This window comes from Phyllostomus discolor, chromosome 6 (genome assembly GCF_004126475.2).
Source record: "Phyllostomus discolor isolate MPI-MPIP mPhyDis1 chromosome 6, mPhyDis1.pri.v3, whole genome shotgun sequence".
NCBI lineage: Eukaryota > Metazoa > Chordata > Mammalia > Chiroptera > Phyllostomidae > Phyllostomus > Phyllostomus discolor.
In genome coordinates, this window is record NC_040908.2 from 102,428,359 (window position 1) to 102,454,135 (window position 25,777).

Here is a 25,777-nt window from a genome sequence, read left to right on the forward strand (position 1 = left end):
TTCTGTGGTTCTGTCCCTGTTCTAGTTGTTTACTTAGTTTCTTTTGGTTTTGCTTTAGGTGTGGTTGTTAATAATTGTGAGTTTGCTGTCCTTTTACTCTACATGTTTTTTCTTTATCTTCTTTTCTTAGATAAGTCCCTTTAGCATTTCATAAAATAAGGGCTTGGTGATGATGAACTCCTTTAACTTGACCTTATCTGAGAAGCACTTTATCTGCCCTTCCATTCTAAATGAGAGCTTTGCTGGATAGAGCAATCTGGGATGTAGGTCCTTGTCTTTCATGACTTGGAATATTTCTTTCCAGCCCCTTCTTGCCTGTAAGGTCTCTTTGAAGAAATCAGCTGACAATCTGATGGGAACTCCTTTGTAGGTTACTGTCCCCTTACCTCTTGCTGCTTCTAGGATTCTCTCCTTCGTTTTTACCTTGGCTAATGTAATTATGATGTGCCTTGGTGTGTTTCTTCTTGGGTCCAACTTCTTTGGGGCTCTCTGAGCTTCCTGGATTTCTTGGAAGACTATTTCCTTTGCCAGATGGGGAAGTTCTCCTTTATTATTTGTTCAAATACGTGTTCAATTTGTTGCTTTCCCCCTTCCCCTTCTAGTACCTCTATAATTCAGATGTTGGAACATTTAAAGATGTCCTGGATGTTCTTAAGCTTCTCCTCATTTTTTTGAATTCTTATTTCATCATGCTTTCCTGCTTGGTTGATTCTATCTTCCTTCTGGTCCACTGTATTGTTTTGAGACCCAGTTTCCTTCCCTTCACTATTGGCTCTCCTCCGTGTATCTTCCTGCATCTCTTTTATGGTAACCTGCATCTTTTCATCTAATTTGCACCTAAAATCAACCAATTCTGTGAGCTTTCTGATCACCAGTGTTTTGAACTGTGCATCTGATAGATTGGCTATTTCTTAGTCACTCAAAAGGATGAGTCCTGGGGGACTTATCTGTTCTGTTGGAAACATATCTCTCCCTTCCTCTCCTTTTTTTTTTTCCAGTCTGGTCATTCTTGTTATGGTGGGGGGCGGAGCCTTATGTGTTCACTGGGCCTGGGCACCCCAGTCACTAGATTGTGATGTTATATGTGGGGGCGGGGGCGGGGGGGGGGACAATGGCGGTAGTTCCATTCTCCTGGGACCTCAGTCCCTTCTCTGGGATCCTGGGCTGCGAGCTCTGCCCTGGTCCACAATCGCCCCTTCACTGGGTCCGCCAGCCGCAGCTTGCGTACTCAGGGACCACCACTGCGTTCTTGCATGCTGGATGGCTTTTGCGCCGATTTCACACCAAGTTTTCCCCGGCCTCCGCGCACCACCGACCCGCGCCCACCCAGCTCGTCCTCTCCTACCAGTCTGGATGTACAGGTCTACTTCAACTTCTTGGCTGTCCGACTTCCATTCAGATAAATCCTCTGTCAGTTCTGGGTGTTATTCTGTCTGTAAATTGTTGTTGTTCTAATCTTGGTTGTGCGAGGAAGTACAGTGCGTCCACCTATTCCTCCATCTTGCCGGAAGTCGCTAATCAGTTTCTATCACAGAGCCTTTGTGCTTTCAGTTCCCTTGCATCATTTAGGTCTTTGCTCATCTCAGAAAGGCATTAAATTTTTTTTAAATTTATTGATTTGAGAGAGAGAGGAAAATCGATTTATTATTTTACTTATTTATGCATTCATTGGTTGATTCTTATATGTGCCCTGATGGAGGATTGAACCAGCAACCTTGGTGTGTTGGGACCACTCTCCAACTGACTGAGCTACCCAGCCAGGGCCAGAAAAGCTTGTCTTGAATACTCTACCTCACAGCTTTATTTGTGTTTGTAGCATCTAGTGCTCCATCATATATAGGACAGCGGACATCAATGCATACATCATTATGCTCGTTTATATGTTTCTTGTTTGTCTCTTCTACAAGGGTGTAAGTTCTATTGATACAAGTAGATGCCCTGGGCACACCGCAGAGTGAGGGAAGGGTTGCAGGAAACACTGGAGGTGGTGGGGATGAAGCTGAGCCTGGTGCTTGGGGACAGATTTCCCTACCCTGGGACTGGGACCCAGCAAAAGGGGGGCGGAGGGTAGAGGAGACTGCACAGGTTGGAGAGGGTGATTGACAGAGGGGAAAAGCCCTCCTACTCTCTTCCAGATCATGGCAGCAGGGGGAAGTGCTGACCAGCCAGTATAACTTGGGAAAAAAAAGATGGATGTCAAAGCACGCAGAATTTGGGCTGGGAAATTTAAATGTAGGGTTGGGAAAAGCATGCAGCTTCTTCCCCTCACCCTGTCGGAAGCCAGCTGGGCCATGTCCCAAGAATGTATTCTCAGGCCATGGCTGAGGGACACTGTGGTGTCTTCCACGCTGCACAGATAGTCCTGGACCAGGCCCTTTTCTTTGAGATCAGTGCACAGATACGCAGGCCAGAGCACTCTTTGGCTGTGGGGGCTGGAGCAGCCACAGGTGCTACGACCCACAGATGGAACCCATGTATAAGCAGCTGCAATAGTTGGCTGCAGCCCAGGCCTCCAGGATCAGAAGCAGCTGAGGCGTGGCAATGGCAGCACCAGCCCTGCACACCTGATTCCAGGGAGTGAGCCTGAGGCCAGAGAGCCATCCACATAGCAGCCCTGTGCTCTGGGGGTCAGATAAGAATGGGGCAAGATCTCTGGGCTTGGTTTGGGGTTTCAGTCTTTTTGGGAACAAAGGGTTTTTTTTTCTCTGCTTTGCAGAATAGAGGAACCTGGAGTCAGGGAGTCTCCTGCTCCCCCAAATTGTGCAACAGTTTAATAAAATCATTTTTCCTCCCCCACCAACCTTTGTTTTATGCCTGCGTTTGGAGGCAAGTAGCCGCATGCCACTTTTGTTCAGTAACACTATGAGAACAAAAGTCTATGTCTGAATGTGTAACTCTAGTTTAGCCACTATCACACATTGCCATAGGACAGTGGACATCTGTCATATTTATGGATACCTATCATCTTTTGAATAGCTTTCCTTTATTTAGAGCTCAAATCCCCAACCTCCCTTGCAATTGGGCTAAAAAATGTGATCAAGTCTCTGCCAGTCAGGCTCATTCATGTGAAACTTAAATTCAGGTATGAGCAACCAAAGGCAGCAGGCTCTTCATGGCACTTCCAGTTTTGCTGAAATGAGTAGCAGTAGAGGTGGCTGGCCTTTGTTGGTGGCACAGCAGCACCAGCAGTTTCTCTGTGGTTGCAAGACTGAGTAGCTCATGCAGAAGTGACATTGGTAGGGAGCTACAATGAAGATAGTCTCCTCACAGGACTAGTTCTATACCAGGTTTTGTTTCATTTCGTTTTGTTTTGCTTTACTCTTGGATGCTTAGCTTTAGTCATGATTCTCTATACCCTCCAACAATTCTGACAGCTACCCAGTATCTTCAACATACACCTTTTCTACTATATCAGCAAGAGTCAGCTTTTCTTTCTCACAACTAAGGATCCTGACTTCATACAGCTGATTATGTCTTTCCCCCCCGTGAGGCTATGGTCTTCCTTAGATGATTTATCAACTATTTATCGAGTGCTTACTGTGTGGTAGACAATGTCTTCACAGACCTACCAGTCTAGTGGGAAAACAGATGCTGAGATTTGATCAGGGAACAGTACACATTGGAGCCAGGGTTTGTGTCTTCGTGTTTGAGTGCAAAGGTCTAACACACTTCCCATCAAATAGAAAGCATTTCCTATAAATTTTGGATGAAGATAAACAACAGAGCAAAACTCTGGTACTCCACTTTCTTAATGCTGTTCTTTTTTGTCCATCCTGTATTTCTTGTATGTCTATGTCTTTGACTTGAGGTCACCTGAGGATAGACCAGAGGTTTGAACCATGACCCATTTATTCATTCAATCACTCAATATACAAAAATTTATTAAACACATGGCATGCTGAGAAATAGCAGTGAATAACAGATCTACCTGCCTCATAAAATGACAGACACCCCCCCGTGAATGTTTTCAAAGTGAGCTGCTTTCTAGAGAGGAATGACAGAAGCTGCTTCTGTTATGACTATACAGAAGATACAGCAATTTCATGTTTCCCCACTGAAACTTACTTATATCCCACAGTAAATTTTTATTCATTTAAAATGGAAGAGGTGATGAAGGAAAGCCCATCTGGCTTGATGTCCACAGCTGTGAATAAGCCAGTCTGTTGATAAATCAATATTTGCATGAGGAATGAATCATAATCCTACTGACGTTGAGCCTGTGAGGTAGCTGTAAATAAGGCAAGGCAGTGGAAAGCTTTAACAAAAGATTATAAGTTGGCTTGTCGCCACGTCCCTCTTTCTGCCAATTTCCTGTCAAGTTTCATTTTAGCAGATTGACAGCGTGTTATAAACTGTGATTAAGTCTTCACAATGAAGTTCATTTATTGTGTTTCTTCCCAATCCTTCTTCCAGCCTCTACTTCCTTTCCCCTATGTCCTAGATTCCCTCTTTTTCTTGCACCTTCTTCCTTTTACTTTTTATTTTTACTTCTTGTTTCTTCCCTCAGAATGTGAATCTATTTAATTAAACCCCAAAATTATGGTGTATCTACTCTGTGTCAATACTACATAGGATTCTCAGTTTAAGACAAAAACAAAAAGAAACCTCAAGTTGGGAAATGCTCCGACCCCCACGCCCATATAAGAATTCAATCAGTGTAACTTGCAAAATGCATAAACTTCTGACAATGTGAATTTACAGTGTTAATGGAAGAAATCATTTTAATTTGTATGGAAAACTTGAAATACTCAGGAGCTGAGTACATGCATTTGTGGCTAAAATCCTGACCTTTTAGTCACGTTGGACCTGGCAGTTTTGATTTAGCATAGTCTTTTCAACTTCGTTTCCTGTTTAACCACCACCAACTTTTGTTGTAGACTCACAAGTTTGACTGTTATAACAGTATTATATGTCAACCATGTGGTTATAAACTTTATTTACATAAAAAAATACAGTAAAAAAGACAAAAGCAAAAGTAAAAATAAAACAAGTAAAAAACCAAGTAATGGTAAAGGATTAAAAAAAATAAGCAGAACAATGAACTCCTACACAATTGGGTTTTTCTCTTGAAACAAGGAGATCAGAGAAGAAGGGTTCTGGGTAGACTAAAGTTTTTAAGGAATAACTTCTCAAAATGGAACTGAGGAGCTGTGTCTGAATGTGGAGGATCTGGTTGGGAGGGAGGCGGTGATGGTGAGTCTTCAGTATGAGTTCTGGGAAGAATTATGTTGTGCTGTGAAGACAGTAAGAAGTTGGGATGTGAGTTCAGAGACCTTGAGGGTGGGCACAAGGAAGCCCCAGGGGCCTTTCCATTGTTAAGTCCCAGGTTGTTTATCCGCTCCTACTTTGACTATTTTTGTTTCTTTTCTGTAGGCTACACAGATTCCAGATTCAGCCTACCTTCCTTTCCTGTTTGAAGTCACTGCCACAGATTCCATCCTTTGGTGTTATTTCTTCAAGTCTTCATACAAGTTAGCTCTAAGTCCCCAAGCTATTTTTCCTGGCTGCCCCAGAATATAAGTGCTTTCTACAGAAAGAGTTTCATTGCTAGTCACTACCAAGAAATTAAAACAGATAAAATAGCTGTTGTGAGGAAGTTAAAAAATAACCTGAAAAAAATTCTTAAGGTCTTGTTTCCCACTTACTATTTCTTCCATATAGGAAATAAAGGAGTAGGACTGACCATTTACTCATTCCAAAATATTTTGAGCAATTGAAAATACACACATACACATAAAAAGTAATTACAAATAATTGTTTTGCAGCGAAAACAGCAATGTAATGGAGGACAACTGAGTGATCACTTTAGCATAACTAGTCAGAGAAGTCCTCTTTAAGAAGGTAACAGTTAAACTGAGTCTTTAAAAGGAGCTGTGTAAAAACGGGGGTGGGGGGGGGGCGGTGGGCACACGGGGAAGTACCTTTCAACCAGGCTTGGTTCGTTTGGAGAACAAAAGAAAACCAGTGTGGCTGAGGCTTAATGAGTAAGTACAGAGAAGTACAGGGCTTTTCAGGTGAAGAATTTGGATTTTAATTCAAGTATGATTGAAAACCATTCAAGAGTTGGTGAGTGACATGTTATGATTTATATATTTTTAAAAGGTTATACCAACAGCTATAGAGAGGAACAAGAATAGAAACAGGGAGTCCAGTTAGGAGGCTAGGGTATGGTGACTTGAACTAGACTTGAAGTAGCAAAAATGGAAGAAGTGAATGGATTTTGGATGTGGATTGAGTGTGGAACCAATTGGATGTGGTGGTTGAAGGAAAGTGAAACTAAGGTTTGTGGCTTGTGTACTGGGTGAGTGGTAGCTCCACATTTCCACATCCTGGAATGCTCGCACACTTTCTGAATTCTATCCCACTGCCCTGTCATTTCTAAGACTCTTCTAGTGTCCTCTATCAAAAGTGCATACAGAAATAGCCAAGGCAGAACAAAGTGTTGTAATCTCCTGTTGGTATCTACACAGGTGAAGGGGGCACTAAGCAGTACTGGGTGTTACTGAAGTCTACCGCCACCCAGGAGTAGTGCTCTTTGGGTATTGCCTGGATTGAAGGAAGACAGGAAATAAGAAATATAGTTAAGTCGATGAAACAGTTTTTGTAGGATGATCCTAGTGTTGGGGAAATAAAACAAACAAAAAAATCCAAAAAAGATCTCCCTCTACCAACACAGAAGAGAGAGAACAGAATATAGTATTGGGTAAGCATTATCAGTAATAGCATGTATGTAAGATAACACAAAAGTGCCTACAAGTCTGGAGAGCTTTTTCACAGAAATTTATACAAAAAGGTAGAAGAGATAAATGAAAACATATCTCCATGAGAGACAAGATGTACCTTGTGATTGTCCCATTATATTCATGAGATGTCTGAACTAAATTCAGTTAAGCATTTACAGTTTCAAGGGTCAGAAGGCCATGACTTTGTAAGATCAAAAGGTCAGAACATTTGTATCAGGCCTATTTTGTCCTCAAGGTAAAGAGGAGAGGGTGAAAAGGCAGTGATCACCTTCCTTAAAGAAGATGTTGTCTCATTTTACCTTTACAATTCGCCACATATTTTTTTTCCCAAAGGCCTTCCATGTAGCCCACCCTGAATAAATAATATATGAGAATTTTACTGTGTAATGAGAACAAAGGAAAGGACCATACATTGTAAGCATTTGTGATTTCTACCACTTCCTCCCCTTCCTTCTCACCTCAGTCCAAACTCCTGTGTCTCCTCCCAAGAGAGGGGCTAAGTATGCCAGCTCCATTCATCATTCATCATCCTTCGTTCATCGATGAAAATGGAGCAGAATCAGAGACTGAGGAGAGAGGGAGTGAACTGAAGTAAGCATGAATGCCGAGATTATGCAAAGAGCTGTAATTTATTGGCTAGAAGGAAGAAGGAATAGAAAAGCAGAAGCAAAAGAAGAGAAAGAAAAGCAAAACCAAGAACCACAAAGAATAAAGTTTAGGGAGATTTTTGGTGATGATTTTGGGACTGGGGCTTTGAGTCAGCTGTGGACTTGAGGCATATTGAAGTGAGAGGAGTGGAGTGTTTTAACAAATGCTGTTATGGATTACAAGTTGAATTTCTTTTCATATTCTTCAAGTAATGGAAATAAAGGTTCAAATGGCTTTTAAATTACCTTTGATTACCGAACCAATGTCTTATAATGTAAACCCTTGCCAAATAACCCTGCAGGACCTGGGTTGGGTTACACCTATGAAAACTCAGAGTATTAACCTTGAAAATGATATGAAATCGGCAATAATCATCCAGAAGTTCTTCACTGAGTGCCTGTTGTGTTTGTAGCAATCAATGAGGCATAGAGGAAGAAACAAAATTGTGTAACATGTAGCCAAGCCCCTGAAACTCTCATATGAGCAAAATATTTCCATGAGACAGGTAGGTAATAACATACCACCAAAGGGATGTCATAAAACTATGTGGACTGAGTTGGTAGGAAGGAGCCCTAACTGTATGTTAGAGCCTTTCCTGGAACTTATTGTCTATTTTTCTTATATTATTTTTGAAGCTTGCCCCCCCAAATTAGAATAATTTTCTTAAGCTGTAAGATTCTATAATATCAACCATATATACCAAACAAAACCCCAATTCTTAGGGAAAATGCCTGGGAAAAACATACTGAAAGGTTAATGGTTTTCTGGTTGATAGTTCTCCAAGTGATCTAATTTCCTTTATCCTCTCCAGTTTTCTGAATGTTCAAGTTTTTCTAAAATGAATATTTATTGCCTTTCAAGGATTTTTTAAAGCCCTGCTTTTAGAATTGTGTCATAATGATTAAAAAATGTCTATTCCACAATTAAGTACTAGGCTAAAGACAAGTATTTAATATTGTCTGAGAGCTTAGATCTGAGGAAGAAAAAAATAAAACAAAATTCTTGCCATGATAGAGAGCAATACCCAGAACTTACTCAAATTCTCTCTTCCAAATATATCAAATGAGCCATTTCCAATGGCCTCATCTTTCTGTAGACATAACTGCCACTTGCCTGATCATCTGAATTAGATCTTAGTGGAGTTGAGCTTGGAAAGAGGCTGTATTGGGAGACAAGATGCTGTTTCTGAGAGGAGCTCTAAAATTGACTGAGTACAGAGTTAAGCTATCTAACCGGTTTTATCCTTGATTCTTCATCTTAAAAGTGAGGATTTAGATGCATTACTGGTGGGAATGTAAAACAGTGCTGCTTGTGTAGAAAACAGGTTGGCAATTCCTCAAAACATTAAATATAGAATTATCATATTACCTAGCAATTCTACTTCTAGGGATAGGATAAAAATAAAAGGATAAAATTTGGACTCAAACGGATATATATTTTTAATTAGATAGTGGACTGATTATATAATTCCATAAATATACTTAAGTCCACTGAATTATATTTTTTATTATTTTAAAAATATTTAAAGCCCTGGCTGGTGTAGCTCAGTGGATTGAGTGCGGGCTATGGACCAAAGTGTCGCAGGTTCGATTCCCAGTCAGGCCATATACCTGGGTTGCAGGCCATGGCCCCCAGCAACCGCACATTGATGTTTCTCTTTCTCTTTCTCCCTCCCTTCCCCTCTCTAAAAAATAAATAAATAAAATCTTTAAAATAAATATTTATTTATTTTTTAGAGAGGGGAAGGGAGGGAGAGAGGGAGAGAAACATTGATAAGAGAGAGAAACATCAATAAGTTGCCTCTTGCACGTGCCCTGACTGGGGAATCAAACCTGAAACCCAGGCAGGACGAAGTCCAACCTATTGAGCCATACTCACCAGAGCTTAAACAGATATATTTTTTATACTAATGTTCATAGCAGCATTATCCACAATATCCAAAAAGTAGAAACAACCCAAATGTCTATCAACAGGGGAGTAGATAAAGAAAATATAGTATGCACTTAGGAAAGGCTTGCACCCATTTCCACACGGGACAGGGGTTCCCCACAATAACACGCCATTTTCGGACACCAGCTGGGTGTCCTGCAATTTAATTCAATTCTGACGTGCTCTACCTGGAGCATCAGATTCCACAGGTTAAGGGTTCAGTCTTGCAAGACAGCCCTCTCTGCTTCAGATGCTAGTTGCAAGCTCTTTAAGTATTCTTCAGAACTCTGTGCTCAAATTATCACATCGATGTGGGTGACAGGAACCTGAAACCTCATGTGGTAGCACAGAACAGCCATTTCCATGTTGTGAATGACGTAGGAGAGATACAATAGAAAAAGAAATTTCTTTACCACTTTTCTTTAAAGAAACTGGCAGCCCAGGCATGGGGCTCTCAGAAACAATTCACCTAATCATTGATTTAGGCCAGGGGCCACAAGTTCAAGTGCCACAGGAGGGCAAAGTAACAGAGACTAATGAGGTCAGCTGGGAATCAGACCAAGAGGACCCGAGGGACTGTGGGAGATGTGCACAGCCTGAGGGAAGCCGCTGTAGCTTAAGTCCAGCCAGAGGACAGGACCAGTCTGGTTGTTACCTGTGCTTCTGACCACTGGGCTATATGTCAGACGTTCCCATTGTAACCGGAAAAGACACCAGCGTTCGGGCTGCCTGTCACTACCAAATCCAATAAGCAATGACAGTGATTGAATCTTTTATAGGTGCTTTATTCAGATGGCTGGCGATCCAAGAGAAGATGGCGGGTTCATACCCTAACAAACCATCTTGCCCTTTCTTTCCCAGCCAGATCTTTTATAAGGGGGTTGGGGGAGGGCAAACAGGAGTTAGTGAGAGACTTTGAAATTCCAAGGGGAGGGGTAGTCGCCTGGTAGGGATGTCTCCAGGTGGTATCTTTAGCCAGCACTCCAGAAGGTCAGTTTTTTTCCCCTCAGGCGCCAGATGGGCTTTATCTGTAGTTTCTGAAACAAAAAGCTTAACATACACATTACTTGCTAGATTTATGGCTATTTACCTTAAGCTAAAATTTTCCAAGTTTTGAGTCCCCTATCATTCCCCACTATTAGTATTAAACTATCTCATTTCTGTGAGATCAGCTTCCTATGGAAGTATTTACTTTGTTGCCTTGCCTGTTGCTGGACACTCGATTGTTCTGCGGGGATTTTAGGAACACACGAATCTGCGGACTTACATAAGGGGCTGACTGTATACAACAACAAGCTATGATACTGAAGAAAATGACATGGATAAAAACAATAAAAGCTTCTTGAAGACCAGATATGCTGGATAGCCAGGAGGTTAGTTTAGACCAATCAATGCCAAAGAATCTTTCTCCTTGTTTTATATTAGACACCATATCATTTATTTGTTTTACTTTATGCTCTATACGCTGTGAAGTATCAGTTAGGTTAAAACAGCAGAGTCCCTTAAATTCCTCACATCCATGATTATGTCTCAAAAGAAGGTAGTCTATAGCTGCACGATTTTCCAGTGCTGCTTCTTTGACTTGTCTTAATTCTTGACTAATGGTATTAATAGCTTGAGAGGTGGCATTTAAGGCTTTTACCATAGCACAGGCTAATCTGCTCACTTTTACACTAAATAAGTTACCGTGGTTGACATTATAAACATAATTAAGGACACATATTCAGCAGGGCTAAAAGATGCAAGTCACTGATACAATCAGGTGTAAGGGAGACATCCCGTCAACCCGGGTTAAGTGAGGCTTCTGAGGCATAAACACCGTTAGTCTTCCCAGAGAGCACGGTCCCCCAGAGCTGTTTGCTGAAACATAAGAATAAACTGTTATTCCACATATCAGGAACCATCCTATTGGCAACTTAACATGGGCATAAGCATAAGATACGTCACTGGTGGTGGTGCAATTCATCTTCACACCTGCTGAGAGCACAAGACAGTTTTTAGTGCAGTTGACAAAAATTACATATTCTCTAGCTGGGGTTACATTAGTGACCTTCAATGAAAACATTTCCCTGTCTTTTATATTTACCACTGGTCCCCAATTATAAATGTCAGAGTAGGCCATTTTCTTTTTAATATGCTCAAACATAGTAGAGTTTTTAAAGCTTTCCAAAGGGGCACAGATGCCTATAAGACATGAAGTGAAAGTTTGTTTTACATAAGTTCCTCCTGCAAGACAAAAGTCAGAAATATTCAGGACATTTTTTCCCAAATATACCCAGATGTTTTCATCCCATTTGAATGGAATAAGTTGTCCATAACAAGGGGTCAAACAGGAGGTAATGAAGAGAACATAAGTCACTGTTTTTCAAAGATGACTTTCAGATCTTCTTCCTGTGCTTTTTATTCTGGTGTGATGAATCTAAGGTTTTATTCCTGCCAGCTTCACTGCAGTTGGGGTGGTAAGGAGTATATCCCAAGGTCCAGTCCACTTTTCTTCTAGTTGATTTTCTGGGGATCCTGTCCTCCAAATCTTGAGAAGCACCTTATCTCCTGATTTGAATGAATGCAGTGGACCTATGGGAGAAAAGTCCCTAATACAGTCAAAGTTATTCATCACAGCTAAGGTCTGATTTAAATACTGCACATATTTTTTTCCTTACCTTCAGATTTTTATCTATATACATATCTTTCACCCCAATTGTGACCTGAAATGGCCATCTGTACACAATTTTATAGGGACTCAACTGAATCCCACTTCGAGGAGCCACCTTTATCCTGAGCAGGGCAATAAGTAAAGCTTGATCCCAATGAAGATGAGCTTCTTGACACTTTGGCTATATTTTTCTTCAAGGTGTGGTTCATATTTTCTACTTTCCCAGAAGCCTGGGGTCTCCATGCTGTATGGAGTCTCCACTTAATTTCTAGGCTTTTACTAACCTTCTGTGTGATTTCTGAAACAAAAGCAGGTCCGTTATTGCTCTGAATGCTGTCAGGGAGACCAAAGCGAGGGATTATTTCCTCTAATAATGCTTTTACTACTTCTGAAGATTTCTCTGTTCTAGTGGGATAGGCTTCTACCCATCCTGAAAAGGTGTCCACAAAGGTTAACAAATATTTCCACCCTCAGAGCTTTGGCATTTAGGTAAAGTTTATTTGCCAGCCCTCGAATGGGCACTGTCCTTAATATTGCTTTCTTTCTTTTGGTGGGGTTCTGTTTTGGGGTTGTTCTTTTGGCATACAACACATCTAGCAGTTATATTTCTTATTGCTTTAGAAATTCCAGAACCTGTGAGCCACAGTTGACATAGGTGGTTGATGAGTCTTTTCCACAGTGCATGGCCTCGTGCAAATGCTTTATGACTGGCTCTACTAAATGTTCAGGAAAACAGTATAGCTTCTTTCTTATTCTTTTCTATTAGCTATCAGGACCTTCTTCATTAAAACTCCATTCCTTAACTTTTTCTAAGTCTGCAGTCTTAGAAAATATTCAGGGTCAAATTTTGACAAGTCCAGAACAAGTACTAGTGGCATTATAAATATTCCTTTAGCAGCCTCTTTTGTTACCCATTCAGCCAGATTGCTTTCTTTAGCCACTTCAGTTCCCTCTCTTTGATGCCCCGGGCAGTGCATGACTGCCACCAGTAAGGGTGTCTGGACAGCCTCTAATAACTTTAGAATTTTGGCTGCATGCTTAATTTTCTTTTTATTGGAGGTTAACAGTCTTTTGTTTTCTCAGATGGAACCACGTGCATGCAAAATCAAAAAGCTTACCTTGAGTTGATACACACATTCACTCTCTTTCCATGAGACAATTCCAGCACCCTTGTCAATGCAGCCAGTTTAGCCTTCTGGGCAGAGGTTCCTGGCAGCAAGGCCTTGGCCTCCACTATTCCTTGAAGAGTCACAACTGCATCCATCTGTACAGAGAGTGCAGTCTGCTTCTTCTACAGGATGGTTCTGTAAATTAATTCTGCTAGAATACACTTCATTTGCTATTTCAGCACAGTCATGTATTAGTGCAGCCAAGTCAGGGTCTGGGAGAAAAAGGCAGGAATTACTTTACTTAGTTTTGAGGAGACATTGGGATTGTCGAGAAGAAAGGGCTTGGTACCTGCCCATTCTTTCAGCAGTCAGCCACATATTTCCCTTTTGCTCCAGCAGGCTCAACACTTGCTTTGACACATAACTGGCATAGGCTGCCCCAAGGCAAACTTTTTCAGTTTCCTCCAAGAGCTCACAGGTGGTTGCCACTCTCAAGCAGGCTGGCCACCCCAGACAGTGTGATTTAATATCCTTGACAATTATGCTGATGGATTGCAAATGCCACTAAGCATTTGGGTGAGGAATTCTAGGGCAATGACCTGTTTCTCACACACTTATCATTGAAAGGGCTCCAGTAGGCTTGAAAGCCCCAAGGCTGGTGCTGAAGCCAGGTGCACTTTCAGAGACTCAAAAGCCTGAGTGCGCTCCTTTGTCCACTCTAAAGGGCTATATTCTGGTTCCTTCAGAGCCTCACACGGTCAATTAGCAGTGAGCCCAAAGCTTGGAATTAAAATGCAGCAGTCACTTGCCATCCTCAGGAATCTCCTTAACCGTTTCTTAGTGTTAGGAGGAGTCCTCTGTGGACTTTTGTTGCACGGCCTGCACTTACTCACACTTTCTGTTCAGGGATGCCTTTCCCCTTCCCTCAAGGAGGCATCTCTTATAATGCTCTAAGAGAGAAAGGCCATCCCCTTCAGGGTTCCAGTTGGGCTCAGTTATAGGTATTCCCCTGGGAAGGCCCAGAGCCCCATCTGGATTTTCTTGGCTTAACCTCTGAGCCTCTTCATTTGCCTTATCGAACACCAGCCTCTGCTCATCCCCCTTACTGAAGCAAAGAACTCAATAAGGCTCCTACGTCTGCCCAATTGAGATGATAAGTGGCAAAAACTGGCGCGATTAAATCAGTTATTTTAGCAGGGTTATGTCCATAAGAAGGGTTTGAGCTTTTCCAGTTGAACAGATCCAATGTACAAAACAGAGTATGTGCCAGATAACATCTAGCAGACTGGCCTTCTGGCCTTACTCTCACTGAAAAAAAGTCTCCAAAAAGGATATTGCCTTGCCCTGGTAGGGGCTTTTCCTCCACCGAATCTGGTTTCTTGACCGATTCAAGATAGCCGATGCCAGTTCGGGCGTACTTTTCCCATTTCACTCACAGGAGTGGATCCCCTGGGGCTGCAAGAACTCTGACCAGCCTGTAGTGGTCTTAATACCTAGATCTTCCTGGCCCCTCTCCTCTGATCTTCTATCTTTCATATGTAAATTCCCTTTTCTCCGAGCTATTAACTGACTTTCCTCTCTTTCCTTTTTAACTCTGCAAGCATCTTTATCATGTAAACCCAAACACTTCTGGGTAAGGCAATTTGTCCTGCTTCCCTGATTTTGACAAAACAACTTTAGTTACAGTATAATACAGTAATTTAAAGACCCATTCAGTGACCAGCACTCTCCTGAGTCTAAATTATACAGGACACAAACAGAACAGTACTACAACAAAACAACACATGCCTCCAAAATACGCTCATACGTCGATCAATTTACCAGAACCCACCCCAGCAGGCTGTTTTTCGGAATGGAGGGTTCCCCCTATATTACCAGACGGAACTCCATGGAGCTCCAAACAGACTCCCCTTTTGGGACCAGAACAGATGTCCTTGCGGACCAGACGGAGTTCCAAACAGATGGTACCCAAACAGAACAGATGACTTAAGTTGTGACTGGGATTTCAACCTGAACCAGAAAGCGCAACGATTCAATCCAGTGTGATGCACGACGAGAGGTGCTGGGAGCAAGGGGTGAGAATCCCCAAGTGAAATCACTTGGCAGCTGCTTGGGATTCTCTTGACTCCAAGCCCCCAGGGCCCCTCAGTCCAGGCAGCCAATGGGACTCCCCGCCAAACACCCAAACTTACCGGAGAGTCCCAAAGTTGTCCCAGCACGGGGTCGCCAAAATATGTAACCGGAAAAGACACCAGCGTTTGGGCTGCCTGTCACTACCAAATCCAATAAGCAATGACAGTGATTGAATCTTTTATAGGCGCTTTATTCAGATGGCCGGCGATCCGAGAGAAGATGGCGGGTTCATACCCTAACAAACCATCTTGCCCTTTCTTTCCCAGCCAGATCTTTTATAAGGGGGTTGGGGGAGGGCAAACAGGAGTTAGTGAGAGTCTTTGAAATTCCAAGGGGAGGGGTAGTCGCCTGGTAGGGATGTCTCCAGGTGGTATCTTTAGCCAGCACTCCAGAGGTCAGTTTTTTTTTCCCTCAGGCGCCAGATGGGCCTTATCTGTAGTTTCTGAAACAAAAAGCTTAACATACACATTACTTGCTAGATTTATGGCTATTTACCTTAAGCTAAAATTTTCCAAGTTTTGAGTCCCCTATCACCATGACTCCCTCCTTTCATTTGATTAATTTGCTAGAGCAACTCAGGAAACCCATTTACTCACTAGATTACTAGTGTATTATGAAAGGATGTAACTCAGAGATGGCCAGACAGAAGAGATGCAGAGGGCAAGGTATGTGTTAAGGGTGTGGGCCTTCCATGTTCCCTGTAGGTAGACAACTCTTAAAACTCAAAGTTCTCACCCATTGGGAAGCTCTCTGATTTCCGTCCTTGGGGTTTTTTTATGGTGGTTTCATTAAATAGGCATTATTGAGTAAGTTGTCCACCACTGGCCCCTTTTCTCTCCCTGGAAGTCAGGGGGAGGGGACTGAAATTTCCAACACTCCAATCACTTGATTGGTTCCACTGGCAACTAGCTCTTATCCTCAGGTGATTTAGGTAGCTACTTTTCAAAAGTCACTTCATTAACATAACAAAAGACACACTAATTTCTCTCACTGCTTAGGAAATTCCAAGAGTTTTACAGGCAAGCTCTTGTACTAGAAATAGGGTCAAAGCCAAATATATATTTCTTATTATAAACTACAATATTACACTATACAGTGGAATATTGTTTAGCCATAAACAGGAGTGAGGTTCTGATACATGCTATGACATGGATGAAACTTAAAAACATTCTGCAAAGTAAGCCAGACACAGAAGAACAAATATTGTATGATTTAACTCATAGAACAGGCAAATTCATAGAGCCAAGAAGTAGATTGGAGTCACTAGAGACTGGAGGACGAGGGAGTGGTAAGTCACTGTTTAATGGGTACACAATTTCTGTTTGGGGTGATGAAAATTTTGGAACTAGCTAGTGGTGATGGTTGTACAGCATTATAAATGCAATGCCACTGATCGGTTAAAATTGGTTTGAATGGCAAATTTTGTATTTTCTATATTTTATTACAATAAGAAATGAGAGATTTTCATGGGGTATTTTAAAAATGTCTTTGAACTCTAGTGTCCTAGACGGGCTAATGGAAGAAGGGGAAACTGATGCAGGTCGGGAAAGAGGTGCTGGAATGAGTCCACCAGAATGTTGCAAAGACAGTAAAACTGAAGACGGCAAATGGGAAGCTGCAGGCCCAACCCAGCTGGGAGTTGTGTTTTGTTTGGCCTTTGCAGTGTTTACCAACACAGTGTTTAAGATTTTAAAAAATTTGTTGGGTAAAATGTAAAATCTGGGGAATTGCTATGAAAAATTCTGATTTCTTGAAATATTGAAAGATGTAGTAACACCAGACCCCTGCTGTCCTCTGGCTGGACTTAAGCTACAGCGGCTTCCCTCAGGCCGTGCACATCTCCCACAGTCCCTCGGGTCTTCTTGGTCTGATTCCCAGCTGGCCTCATTGGTCTCTGTTACTTTGCCCTCCTGTGGCACTTGAACTTGTGGCCCCTGGCCTAAATCAATGATCAGGTGAATTGTTTCTGAGAGCCCCATGCCTGAGCTGCCAGTTTCTTTAAAGAAAAGTGGTAAAGAAATTTCTTTTTCTATTGTATCTCTCCTACGTCATTCACAACATGGGAATGGCTGTTCTGTGCTACCACATGAGGTTTCAGGTTCCTGTCACCCACATCGATGTGTGTGATAATTTGAGCATAGAGTTCTGAAGAATACTTAAGGAAATTATTCATGCATGTAGTTTCTGAAATTTGATCTTTACTTCCGAGAATATTCAACTATTTTATAACTACTTATAAATTCTCTACTTTTGTTTATTTTTATCTCAAAAAAGTCAAAAATATTACATTAATGTTGAAAGAAAATTTAAACAATACACAGAAGTACATAAAAGTAAAAGTGCTTCCTGTTTTTCCTCCCCAGAGAGAACCACACTTCAAAGGGGGTGGTTATTCGTTTTGGACCTTTGTTTTTACTTGTATGTTTGTTTTTGTACATACAGTTATGGAGAAGTTTGTTTGTGTATTTATAGGAACATAGAAACCTATAAGATATGTCTTTTTTTCCACAAAACTGTATTATGGTATTTATTGCTTTGCAATTTCCTTTTTTACAAAAATTTTTGATTACCCTTTTATGTTTATATTTAATTTACTTTTATTTTAAAATTACAGTTGATATTCAATATTATATTAGTTTCATGTGTATAGCATTGTGGTTAGATGAAGAGATCCCCCAATAACTCTAGTGCCCACTTGGCACTGGACATTGTCATTACAGTATTTTTGACTATGTTTCCTATGCTACATTTTACATGACTATTCTGTAGCTGCCAATGTGTACTTCTTTAACCCTCCACCTTTTTTACTCAGTCCCCCAACCTCCTTCCCACCTGGCACTCATCAGCTTGTTCTCTGTATCTGAGTTTGTTTCTGTATTTTTAAAATTTATTTTGTTTTATATAAGTGGAATGTATGGTATTTGTCTTTGAGTTATTTCACTTTGCATAATGCTGTCTAGGTCCACCCATGTTGTTGCAAATGGTAAAATTTAATTCTTTTTTTATGGGCAAGTTAGCAACCTGTTTTTTTGTTTGTTTCTTCTACAAGTATTTCTTATTAGTTAAGCCACGTTTCCATATCCCAGGGTAGGACTTACCCAGGTCCCTATTCACCTCCCTGGGAGAAAGATGGCGAACAGAGGAGAGGTGGGGTGCAGCCAGTTCAGATTTTCCTAGGACAGATGATTTCTGCCCAGCAGTCATCCAGGCCAACACCCAGGATATGGGGCAGAGGGACCTGTGTATACTCCGGCACCATTCACACATGGAGACATCATCTCCTTTAGCAGTCATTGCCCTCTCATGGCGGTGGGAGTCTAGGTAGTTCTGCCAACGGTTCCTGGTCTGGTTCTGGTTGGGGATATTGCTGTGAAAAGGGGCAGTGTCGTAGTGCTTGATTTCGGACTTGATGTTTTCTGCCATGTCATTTACTCCCAAAGAGGCCTCTGAAGCAATCACAGCTGGATGTGACGTTCAGTATAAGATATTGTTTTCTTTACAATATCTTACAATCATTTTTTTCTTCATAACTAACCCTAAACCTATACTTAACCTTAACCCTAACCCTAATTCAAATCCTAATTCTAGGCCTAACAGTAAACCTACCTTCGACCTAACTTGAACACTAACACTAATTCTAAATCTGTGAGGGGGAACCCCACAACCAGAATTTATTTATAAAAATTGTGTATTTATTCTTACATGTTGAAACTTCAGTCACCTTCAAGTACTCTTCATTTGATGCAATCCACCTATCAAGACATTTTTTCCACTGCTCAAAACAGTTTTTGAACTCGCCAATTTCCATGCCTTTTAATGCTGCTTCTGCTATTTTTTTGTTTCTCCTCTTTATATTGGCAAAATGTTTCCCTTTGAGTACTTTTTTTACCCTGGGGTGGGAGGAACGTCTTGGGGTGTGATTGGGTAAATGTGGAGGGTGGGGGGAATGGGATCGTGCCATTTTAGGGCAAAAACTGCCGAACACTCTGTGTTGTATAACAGTTGCACTTGTAAAGCTGCCATCATGAAATGGGCAAATGCATTGAGTCTTCAAAAAAAATTCACTGAAGCCAAAAGTAGCCCTTCACAACAATGCCAGCTGGTACACTGATACAGATGGGTTCCTGGAACATTTACCTAGTAGGGGAAACCTACACAAGGGGCCTGCCCTCCAGAAGATAATTTCAGTTTTGGGGGGTTCCCCCTTGTATAACTAACCTTAAACTTAATTCTAAACCCTAAAATTAATTTTAACCTCAACTCTAACTCTAAATCTAACACTAACCCTAATCTGATTCTTAACTCTAAATATAAACCTAACCCTAAAACTAATCTTAATCCTAATCTCAACCCTAAACCTACCCTTAACCTAACCCTCATCCTAAAACTAATCTTTAACCTCAAACCAGACCCTAATCTAATACAAATCTAAAACCCAACACTAACTCTACCATTAATCTTATCCTAATACATAAATTTAGCCCAACCCTTACTATAATCCTAAATTTAACCGTATCACTAACCCTATTCCTAATCTAACATCAATTTAACGCTAACCCTAAACCTAACCATACTTTAACCCTATTCCTAAATTTAACCTTAACTATAACCCTAAACCTAATCCTAACCGTAATATCAACCTTAATTATAACCTAACCCTTGTTGGGAACCGCCCTGCCTGGTTTCAGAAGCTGTAATCCCCTATGGCTAAAGCTGAGTAAAAAGACCTTGGGACCATAAGCCACTTAGGAGACAAAGCTCATCTTCCTTGTAGGGGCATCACCTTTGCCCCCTTTCACCTCACCCTGCTTAGCCCCAGGTGGATGACTGGTTAGTCAATGATGGGTAAGGCTCTTCAAGGAAGGGGTGACCTAAGACAGGCATGGTCATGAAGGGGACATCAGGGAAGGACTTGGGGAACTATGGACAAAGGGGGTGATGGACCCTTACCCCTTGGCTTTGACATAGCCTGAGTCCTCATTTTGTCTGCAAGAAGTCTCCTAATCTCTTGGCTGCCTTACTTCCCCCACCTGACTTAAGCCTGAAACAATGCCAGAGGTGGGTGCAGTCCTGTGCTGGAAAGGGCAATTCCCTGGGGTGATCAGATCTAAGAAAGAATACATAAAATTCTATGAAACCTACTTTGCTAATACCCTCAATTTAAATGATAAGAGTCCAAACATGAACTGAGTTTGTTCCCCAAAGTTTTATGGCCCTTTAGCTATCTGACCCGGACTCAGAATAAGCCTTCAGAGTTTTTTGAATGTTATCTACTTGACCATTACTGCCTGACAATGATTGATGAGCTTTCCATACACATGCCCTGTATTCCTATCCAAATTAAACCAAATAAAAGCCTGTCCAAACAAGGGACAGGCCGGCCCTCTCTTTCACTGAGAGAGTGGTTGTGTCATCCCTTTTTCTCCACAGGATTTCTGTAGTCCATGTGAGTTTGTCTTGCCTCATCCATCATGCCACGGACACTGCAGGCCAGTGTCCACATCAAACCCTTACCCTAACTTCAACTCAAAATCCAACTCTAACTCAAACCCTGACCCTTACCCTGACCCTAACACTATACCTAACTTCAAACTTAACTTTAACCCCAACCATAACCCTGTACCTAACACTCTACAATATCCTAACAGTAAACTTAACCCTAAACCTGTACCTAACCCTTACCCTAATACTAACACCTTGTACTTAACCTCAATGGTTAACCATAACCCTAACCCTAACCCCAACCCTATACTTAACCTCAAGTGTATCCCTAAACCAAACAATCCTAAACCTATAACTAAACTCAACCCAAACCCTAACACTAGCCCTAACCCTAATCTTATATCTAAACTCAATTCTCTTTTTATTTTTATTTTTTGATATTCAGTATTATTTGGTATTAGCTTCAGGTATTAGCATAGTGGTTAGACAATCATATACTTTAAAAAGTGAGGATCCGCTGGCGTAGCTCAGTGGATTAAGTGCAGGCTGCGAACCAAGGCATCGCAGGTTTGATTCCCATTCAGGGCACATGCCTGGGTTACAGGCCACGGCCCCCAGCAACCACACATTGATGTTTCTCTCTCTCTGTCTCCCTCCCTTCTCTCTCTAAAAATAAATAAATAAAATCTTAAAAAAAAAGTGATCCCCTTGATGTTTCCACCACCCCCCTGGCCTGATACATAGTTATTACAATGTTATTGACTCTGTTCCCTGTGCTGTACTTTACATCCTTATGACTAGTCTGTAAGTACCAATTTATACTTCCTAATCTCTTCACTTTTTTACCCAGCCCCCTAACCTCCTTTCCATCTGACAACCCTTAGTTTGTTCTCTGTATCTATGAGTCTGTTTCTGTTTCATTTGTTCATTTATTTTGTTCTTTAGATCCCATATTTAAGTGAAATCATATAGCATTTGTCTTTCTCTGACTGACTTATTTCACTTGGCATAATACCTTCTAGGTCCACGCACATTGTTGCAAATGGTAAGATTTCATTCTTTGTTATGGCCTTGTAAGACTTACTTTTTTATTTTACAATATCTTGTGCTCATTTGTTATATCTGCACATATAGATATGCATCAATCTTTGTGATGGCTACATAGCATCAGAATGTAGATGTAATTTATTTAAATATCTCACTTTTGATAGATATTTAGATTATCTCTAATTTTTACTAATATAAATTTATGGCACCATGAACATCCTTTAGCCAAGCTCCTGGCAGTATGAAAAAAAAATTCTGAAGAGTAGATTTTTAGAAGTGAGATTATTTAGTCGAGGGATATGTGTTTTAAAACTCCTGATTAGTATTGTAAAGAGCCCTTTAAAATCTACATCCCCACTATTGTCAATGCTGAACATTAACTCTTTGGCTTTTGCTAATGTGTTAGGCAAATGGCAGTGTCTCATTTTGTTCAGTTTGCATTTTCCTTTTCATTATATGAGATGACATATCTTTGTTTACTTTGTTAGCCACTTGTATTTCCTCTTCTGGGAATTATCTGTTTATATCCAGTTGCTTAACTCTTATTTAAGAGTTAGCTTAAGTTGCTTAACTCTGTACATGGAGATAGGTAATCAGAGAACATATCTGCACATCTATAGTACTAAGAAGTGTTCCAAAAGTTAGCTCCTGGCTGGGAGTGTAGGTATGTTCCTTGCTAGTGTGTCAGGTTCATCTTGTTGTGGCTTGTAGATAGATACTTGAGTTAACCATCAAACAAGTGATTTTTTTTCCCAGAACAACTAGCTAGGTGCGGTGTGTAATTTAAGAGGAAATAAAAGAAAAGAAATAGCAAGGGTCTGTTACTGGCCTTTAGAAGATCATAATCTGATAGATATGAAATGTACAACAAAAATAATGAAAATCATTTGCCTTTGATCAGTGCCTTGAAGTTTATGTTATTTTTGATAAAGAACACATGTACATAAATTACAAAAGGGGTTTGCTGGAAGTAGAAATAAGTTGGGAGTGTGGGTTCTGGCGTAGAACAGAAAAGAATTCCAAGAAGGACAAAGGAGAGATGAAGAATGAGGTGGAAAAGATTTTTATTGGGGGAAGAAACTCATGTGCAGATACAGGACCAAAGGGTGAGATTCTGTCTTGGAAAGAAAGATCATTTCCCTTTGGAGTGAGCACAGCATTCAGAGTGCTTGGGAAGTGACCATAGGAGTCAAGATCTTGTATTAATTTTCTTTCTTCCGAGCACCATACTTTAGTTAACTCAATCTCAAGGTTATATCATAATTTTGTTTTTCTATCAGCCACACTCTCCCTACTGGTTTATATTGAGTTAGGGTGAACTTAGATATTCTGATATTTTCACATAAACCTTGTCTGTGACCACTGAAGGGAGATGCCACATCTGAATGATCCTGTCTCTGACCTTCAGTCACAGTGACATCCATTAACTCGTTGATTCCTTAATTCATCTGTTACAACATCCCAAAGACAGGTATTGCCCACCCACTATGCATTAGAACCATGCTAGGTGCTGGGGAAACAAAGACAGACATGTCAAGTTCCCTTCCTTGTGGAACAAAGCTTATTGCAGGCTGGGGTAAGTGAAGCACTTGGATACTTAGCACATTGAGTGTCCCAGTCTCAGAGAGAGCGGGTCCAGACCTGATCTGTATTCCTGTTAATGAGGGCTCGCCTTACTGAGAGGGCTGCCAAGTGGCCTGCTGGTGCCTGAGACTTAAGGAATGGTGAAGTCTTAACTCACATTCTCATTCAGGGCAGCACTGGTTTTAATTTATACTGTATTTTGCTATATCTGTTCACAGAAAGTGACTGTGCTTCAGCAGAAGGAAGAAGTTTACTGAGCCTTAAAATATTTTTTTCTTAAGAACCAGTTGGTTTACACGATTCTCTAGAATATTAGAAAGGTGGTGTGGCTTAATGATAGTGGCATTATTATCTAACCTAGTTAAACACCTGTTACTCCTTTGAAATTACTTGTGTTCAAATTGCTTGGTGTTGTATTATCTTGTTTTATTGCTAGCTGTAAATTATACATGTAACTGTAATGAATTTATATAGGTGAAAACATTTCAACTTGCTGGATTTCTGTATATTAATAAAATAATCTGTATTTCTTCCATATCAAATAATTCAGGTGGTTTATTTATAAAAAACCAAGTTCTTTTTTTAGAAAAGGCTGACTTGAGGATTAAGGAAGGTATCATGCATGAACACTGTTATTAAGTGTTAGAAGGTAGGGCTTCTGGCTTCATTTCTACCATTTTTAATTGTGGAGCCCCAGTCACAACCTTATAGCCCCAGTTTCCTCCCAGCTAAAATGGAGAGCATTTGTTTGACTAAGGCATCTTCAATGTCCCATGCAGCTGCCGCAGCTAACAGCAACATGGAACCAAACCCATGAATTCAAGGGACACAAACGGCGCTGAAGCCAGAGACGCAGGACTGCCCACGTTTCTGGTCAGACACACTCACTGGGCTGCCTGGCAGCCTGCCTTCCAATCTGTTCCTTCCTCTATCGACAAGCATAAGTCAGCCCCTTAGCTTCACAGAACTTCCATTTCTTCAGCTGTAGTATGAGACCAATGGTAGTACCTATGTTATAGTGATGTTAGAAGAATGAGATGATTTATAGAAAATCCTTACTATTGTGCTTGGTACAATAGGTGTTCAGTGTTAATTCTCTTTTTACGTAAAATACTTAGGTCCAGTTTCCTAACTTTTATATGGGCATGGCTTTCATATTATTTCTCCAGCCAATTAAGCACATGTGAATGAGTTACTAATTTATACATGTTGTTACTGACAAGTGCCAGGTAGCAATGATTTTAACAATTTAATCATTATATTTTAATGATATGAACACAATATAGTACTTACTATGTGGTAGGCCATGCTTTAAGAGCATTACACATGTTAACTAATTCAGTCCCCAATACAGAGGGTACTATTATTACCACCCCTATTTTATACATGCGGAAGTTCAAGACACAGGGCATGTAACTAAGTGGCAATGAGTGTTCGAACCCAGGAAGTTAGCATCCAGAACTCATGCTCTTCACTACTCTGCTTTACTGATTAGTTTATACATATTCCTTTGCTTGTGCAAAGATTAGAAAGTTTTAAAAAGTCTGGGGAACATTAAACAAATTAGTCATGAAATATAAGAAGAAAGATCAAATAGAGTAAACTATTAAAATACAAGAGTGTAGACAGAGAAAAAACAGTAAAGGAAACATTTTTGAAATGAAAATATTAAAAGTATAGTAAATAGAACTACAGCCACAGACTTGCATCTCTGGCAATATGGCAGCTTATATATCTTGGTTGACTCAAGCAGTGAAACACATAAAAATGCTGGGTAAAGGATAAAAAGACATTTAGAAAACAAGACTCCAACAAACTGATGAGGAAATTAGGAATTTTCAAAGGTCAAAAGTAAATAAAAGCAGAAACACAAAAATGACAAAATGTTGGCTTTCACCATGGAGACATTTGCCAAACCAAGCTTTCATTTTCAAGTGATGGGGTTCAGTCTATGGCCATACCACCCTGAATGCGCCTGATCTCCTCAAGTGATGGGGTTCAGGATGGGCTACCCTAAAATACAACATCTTGGCATACTGAATATTTTGAGCTGAAGGAGTTTGAGAAAATGGAAGAAGCAGGAAGTTCTCTCTGACCTTCCTTTGGCTCGTCTTCCCTGAACAGGTCATGAGATCCTGAGAGGGACCCTCTCTCTACCTGGAAAAAGGAGCATCTTCATGTTCAAAATGAAAGAAGAGTCTGAATAAACAGGTCTTGCTAAGTTTCCTCCAGTGCATTACACTTACCACATACCCTTTGTTCCATCATACTTCTCCATGACTGTCCACTCTTCATCAAACCTTGCATAAAAACACTCAGGTTTAACCATTTCTTCTGGTCTTTATTTCCTTATGAAAGCTGTCATGTCATGTAAAACTTACATTAAATAAATTTGTATGTTTTTCTCCTGTTAATCTGTTTTAGTCTGTTTAATTTCCAGATCCTGTTAGGGATCCTATGAGGCTCCAGGGAAACTTTTTTCCTCCCCT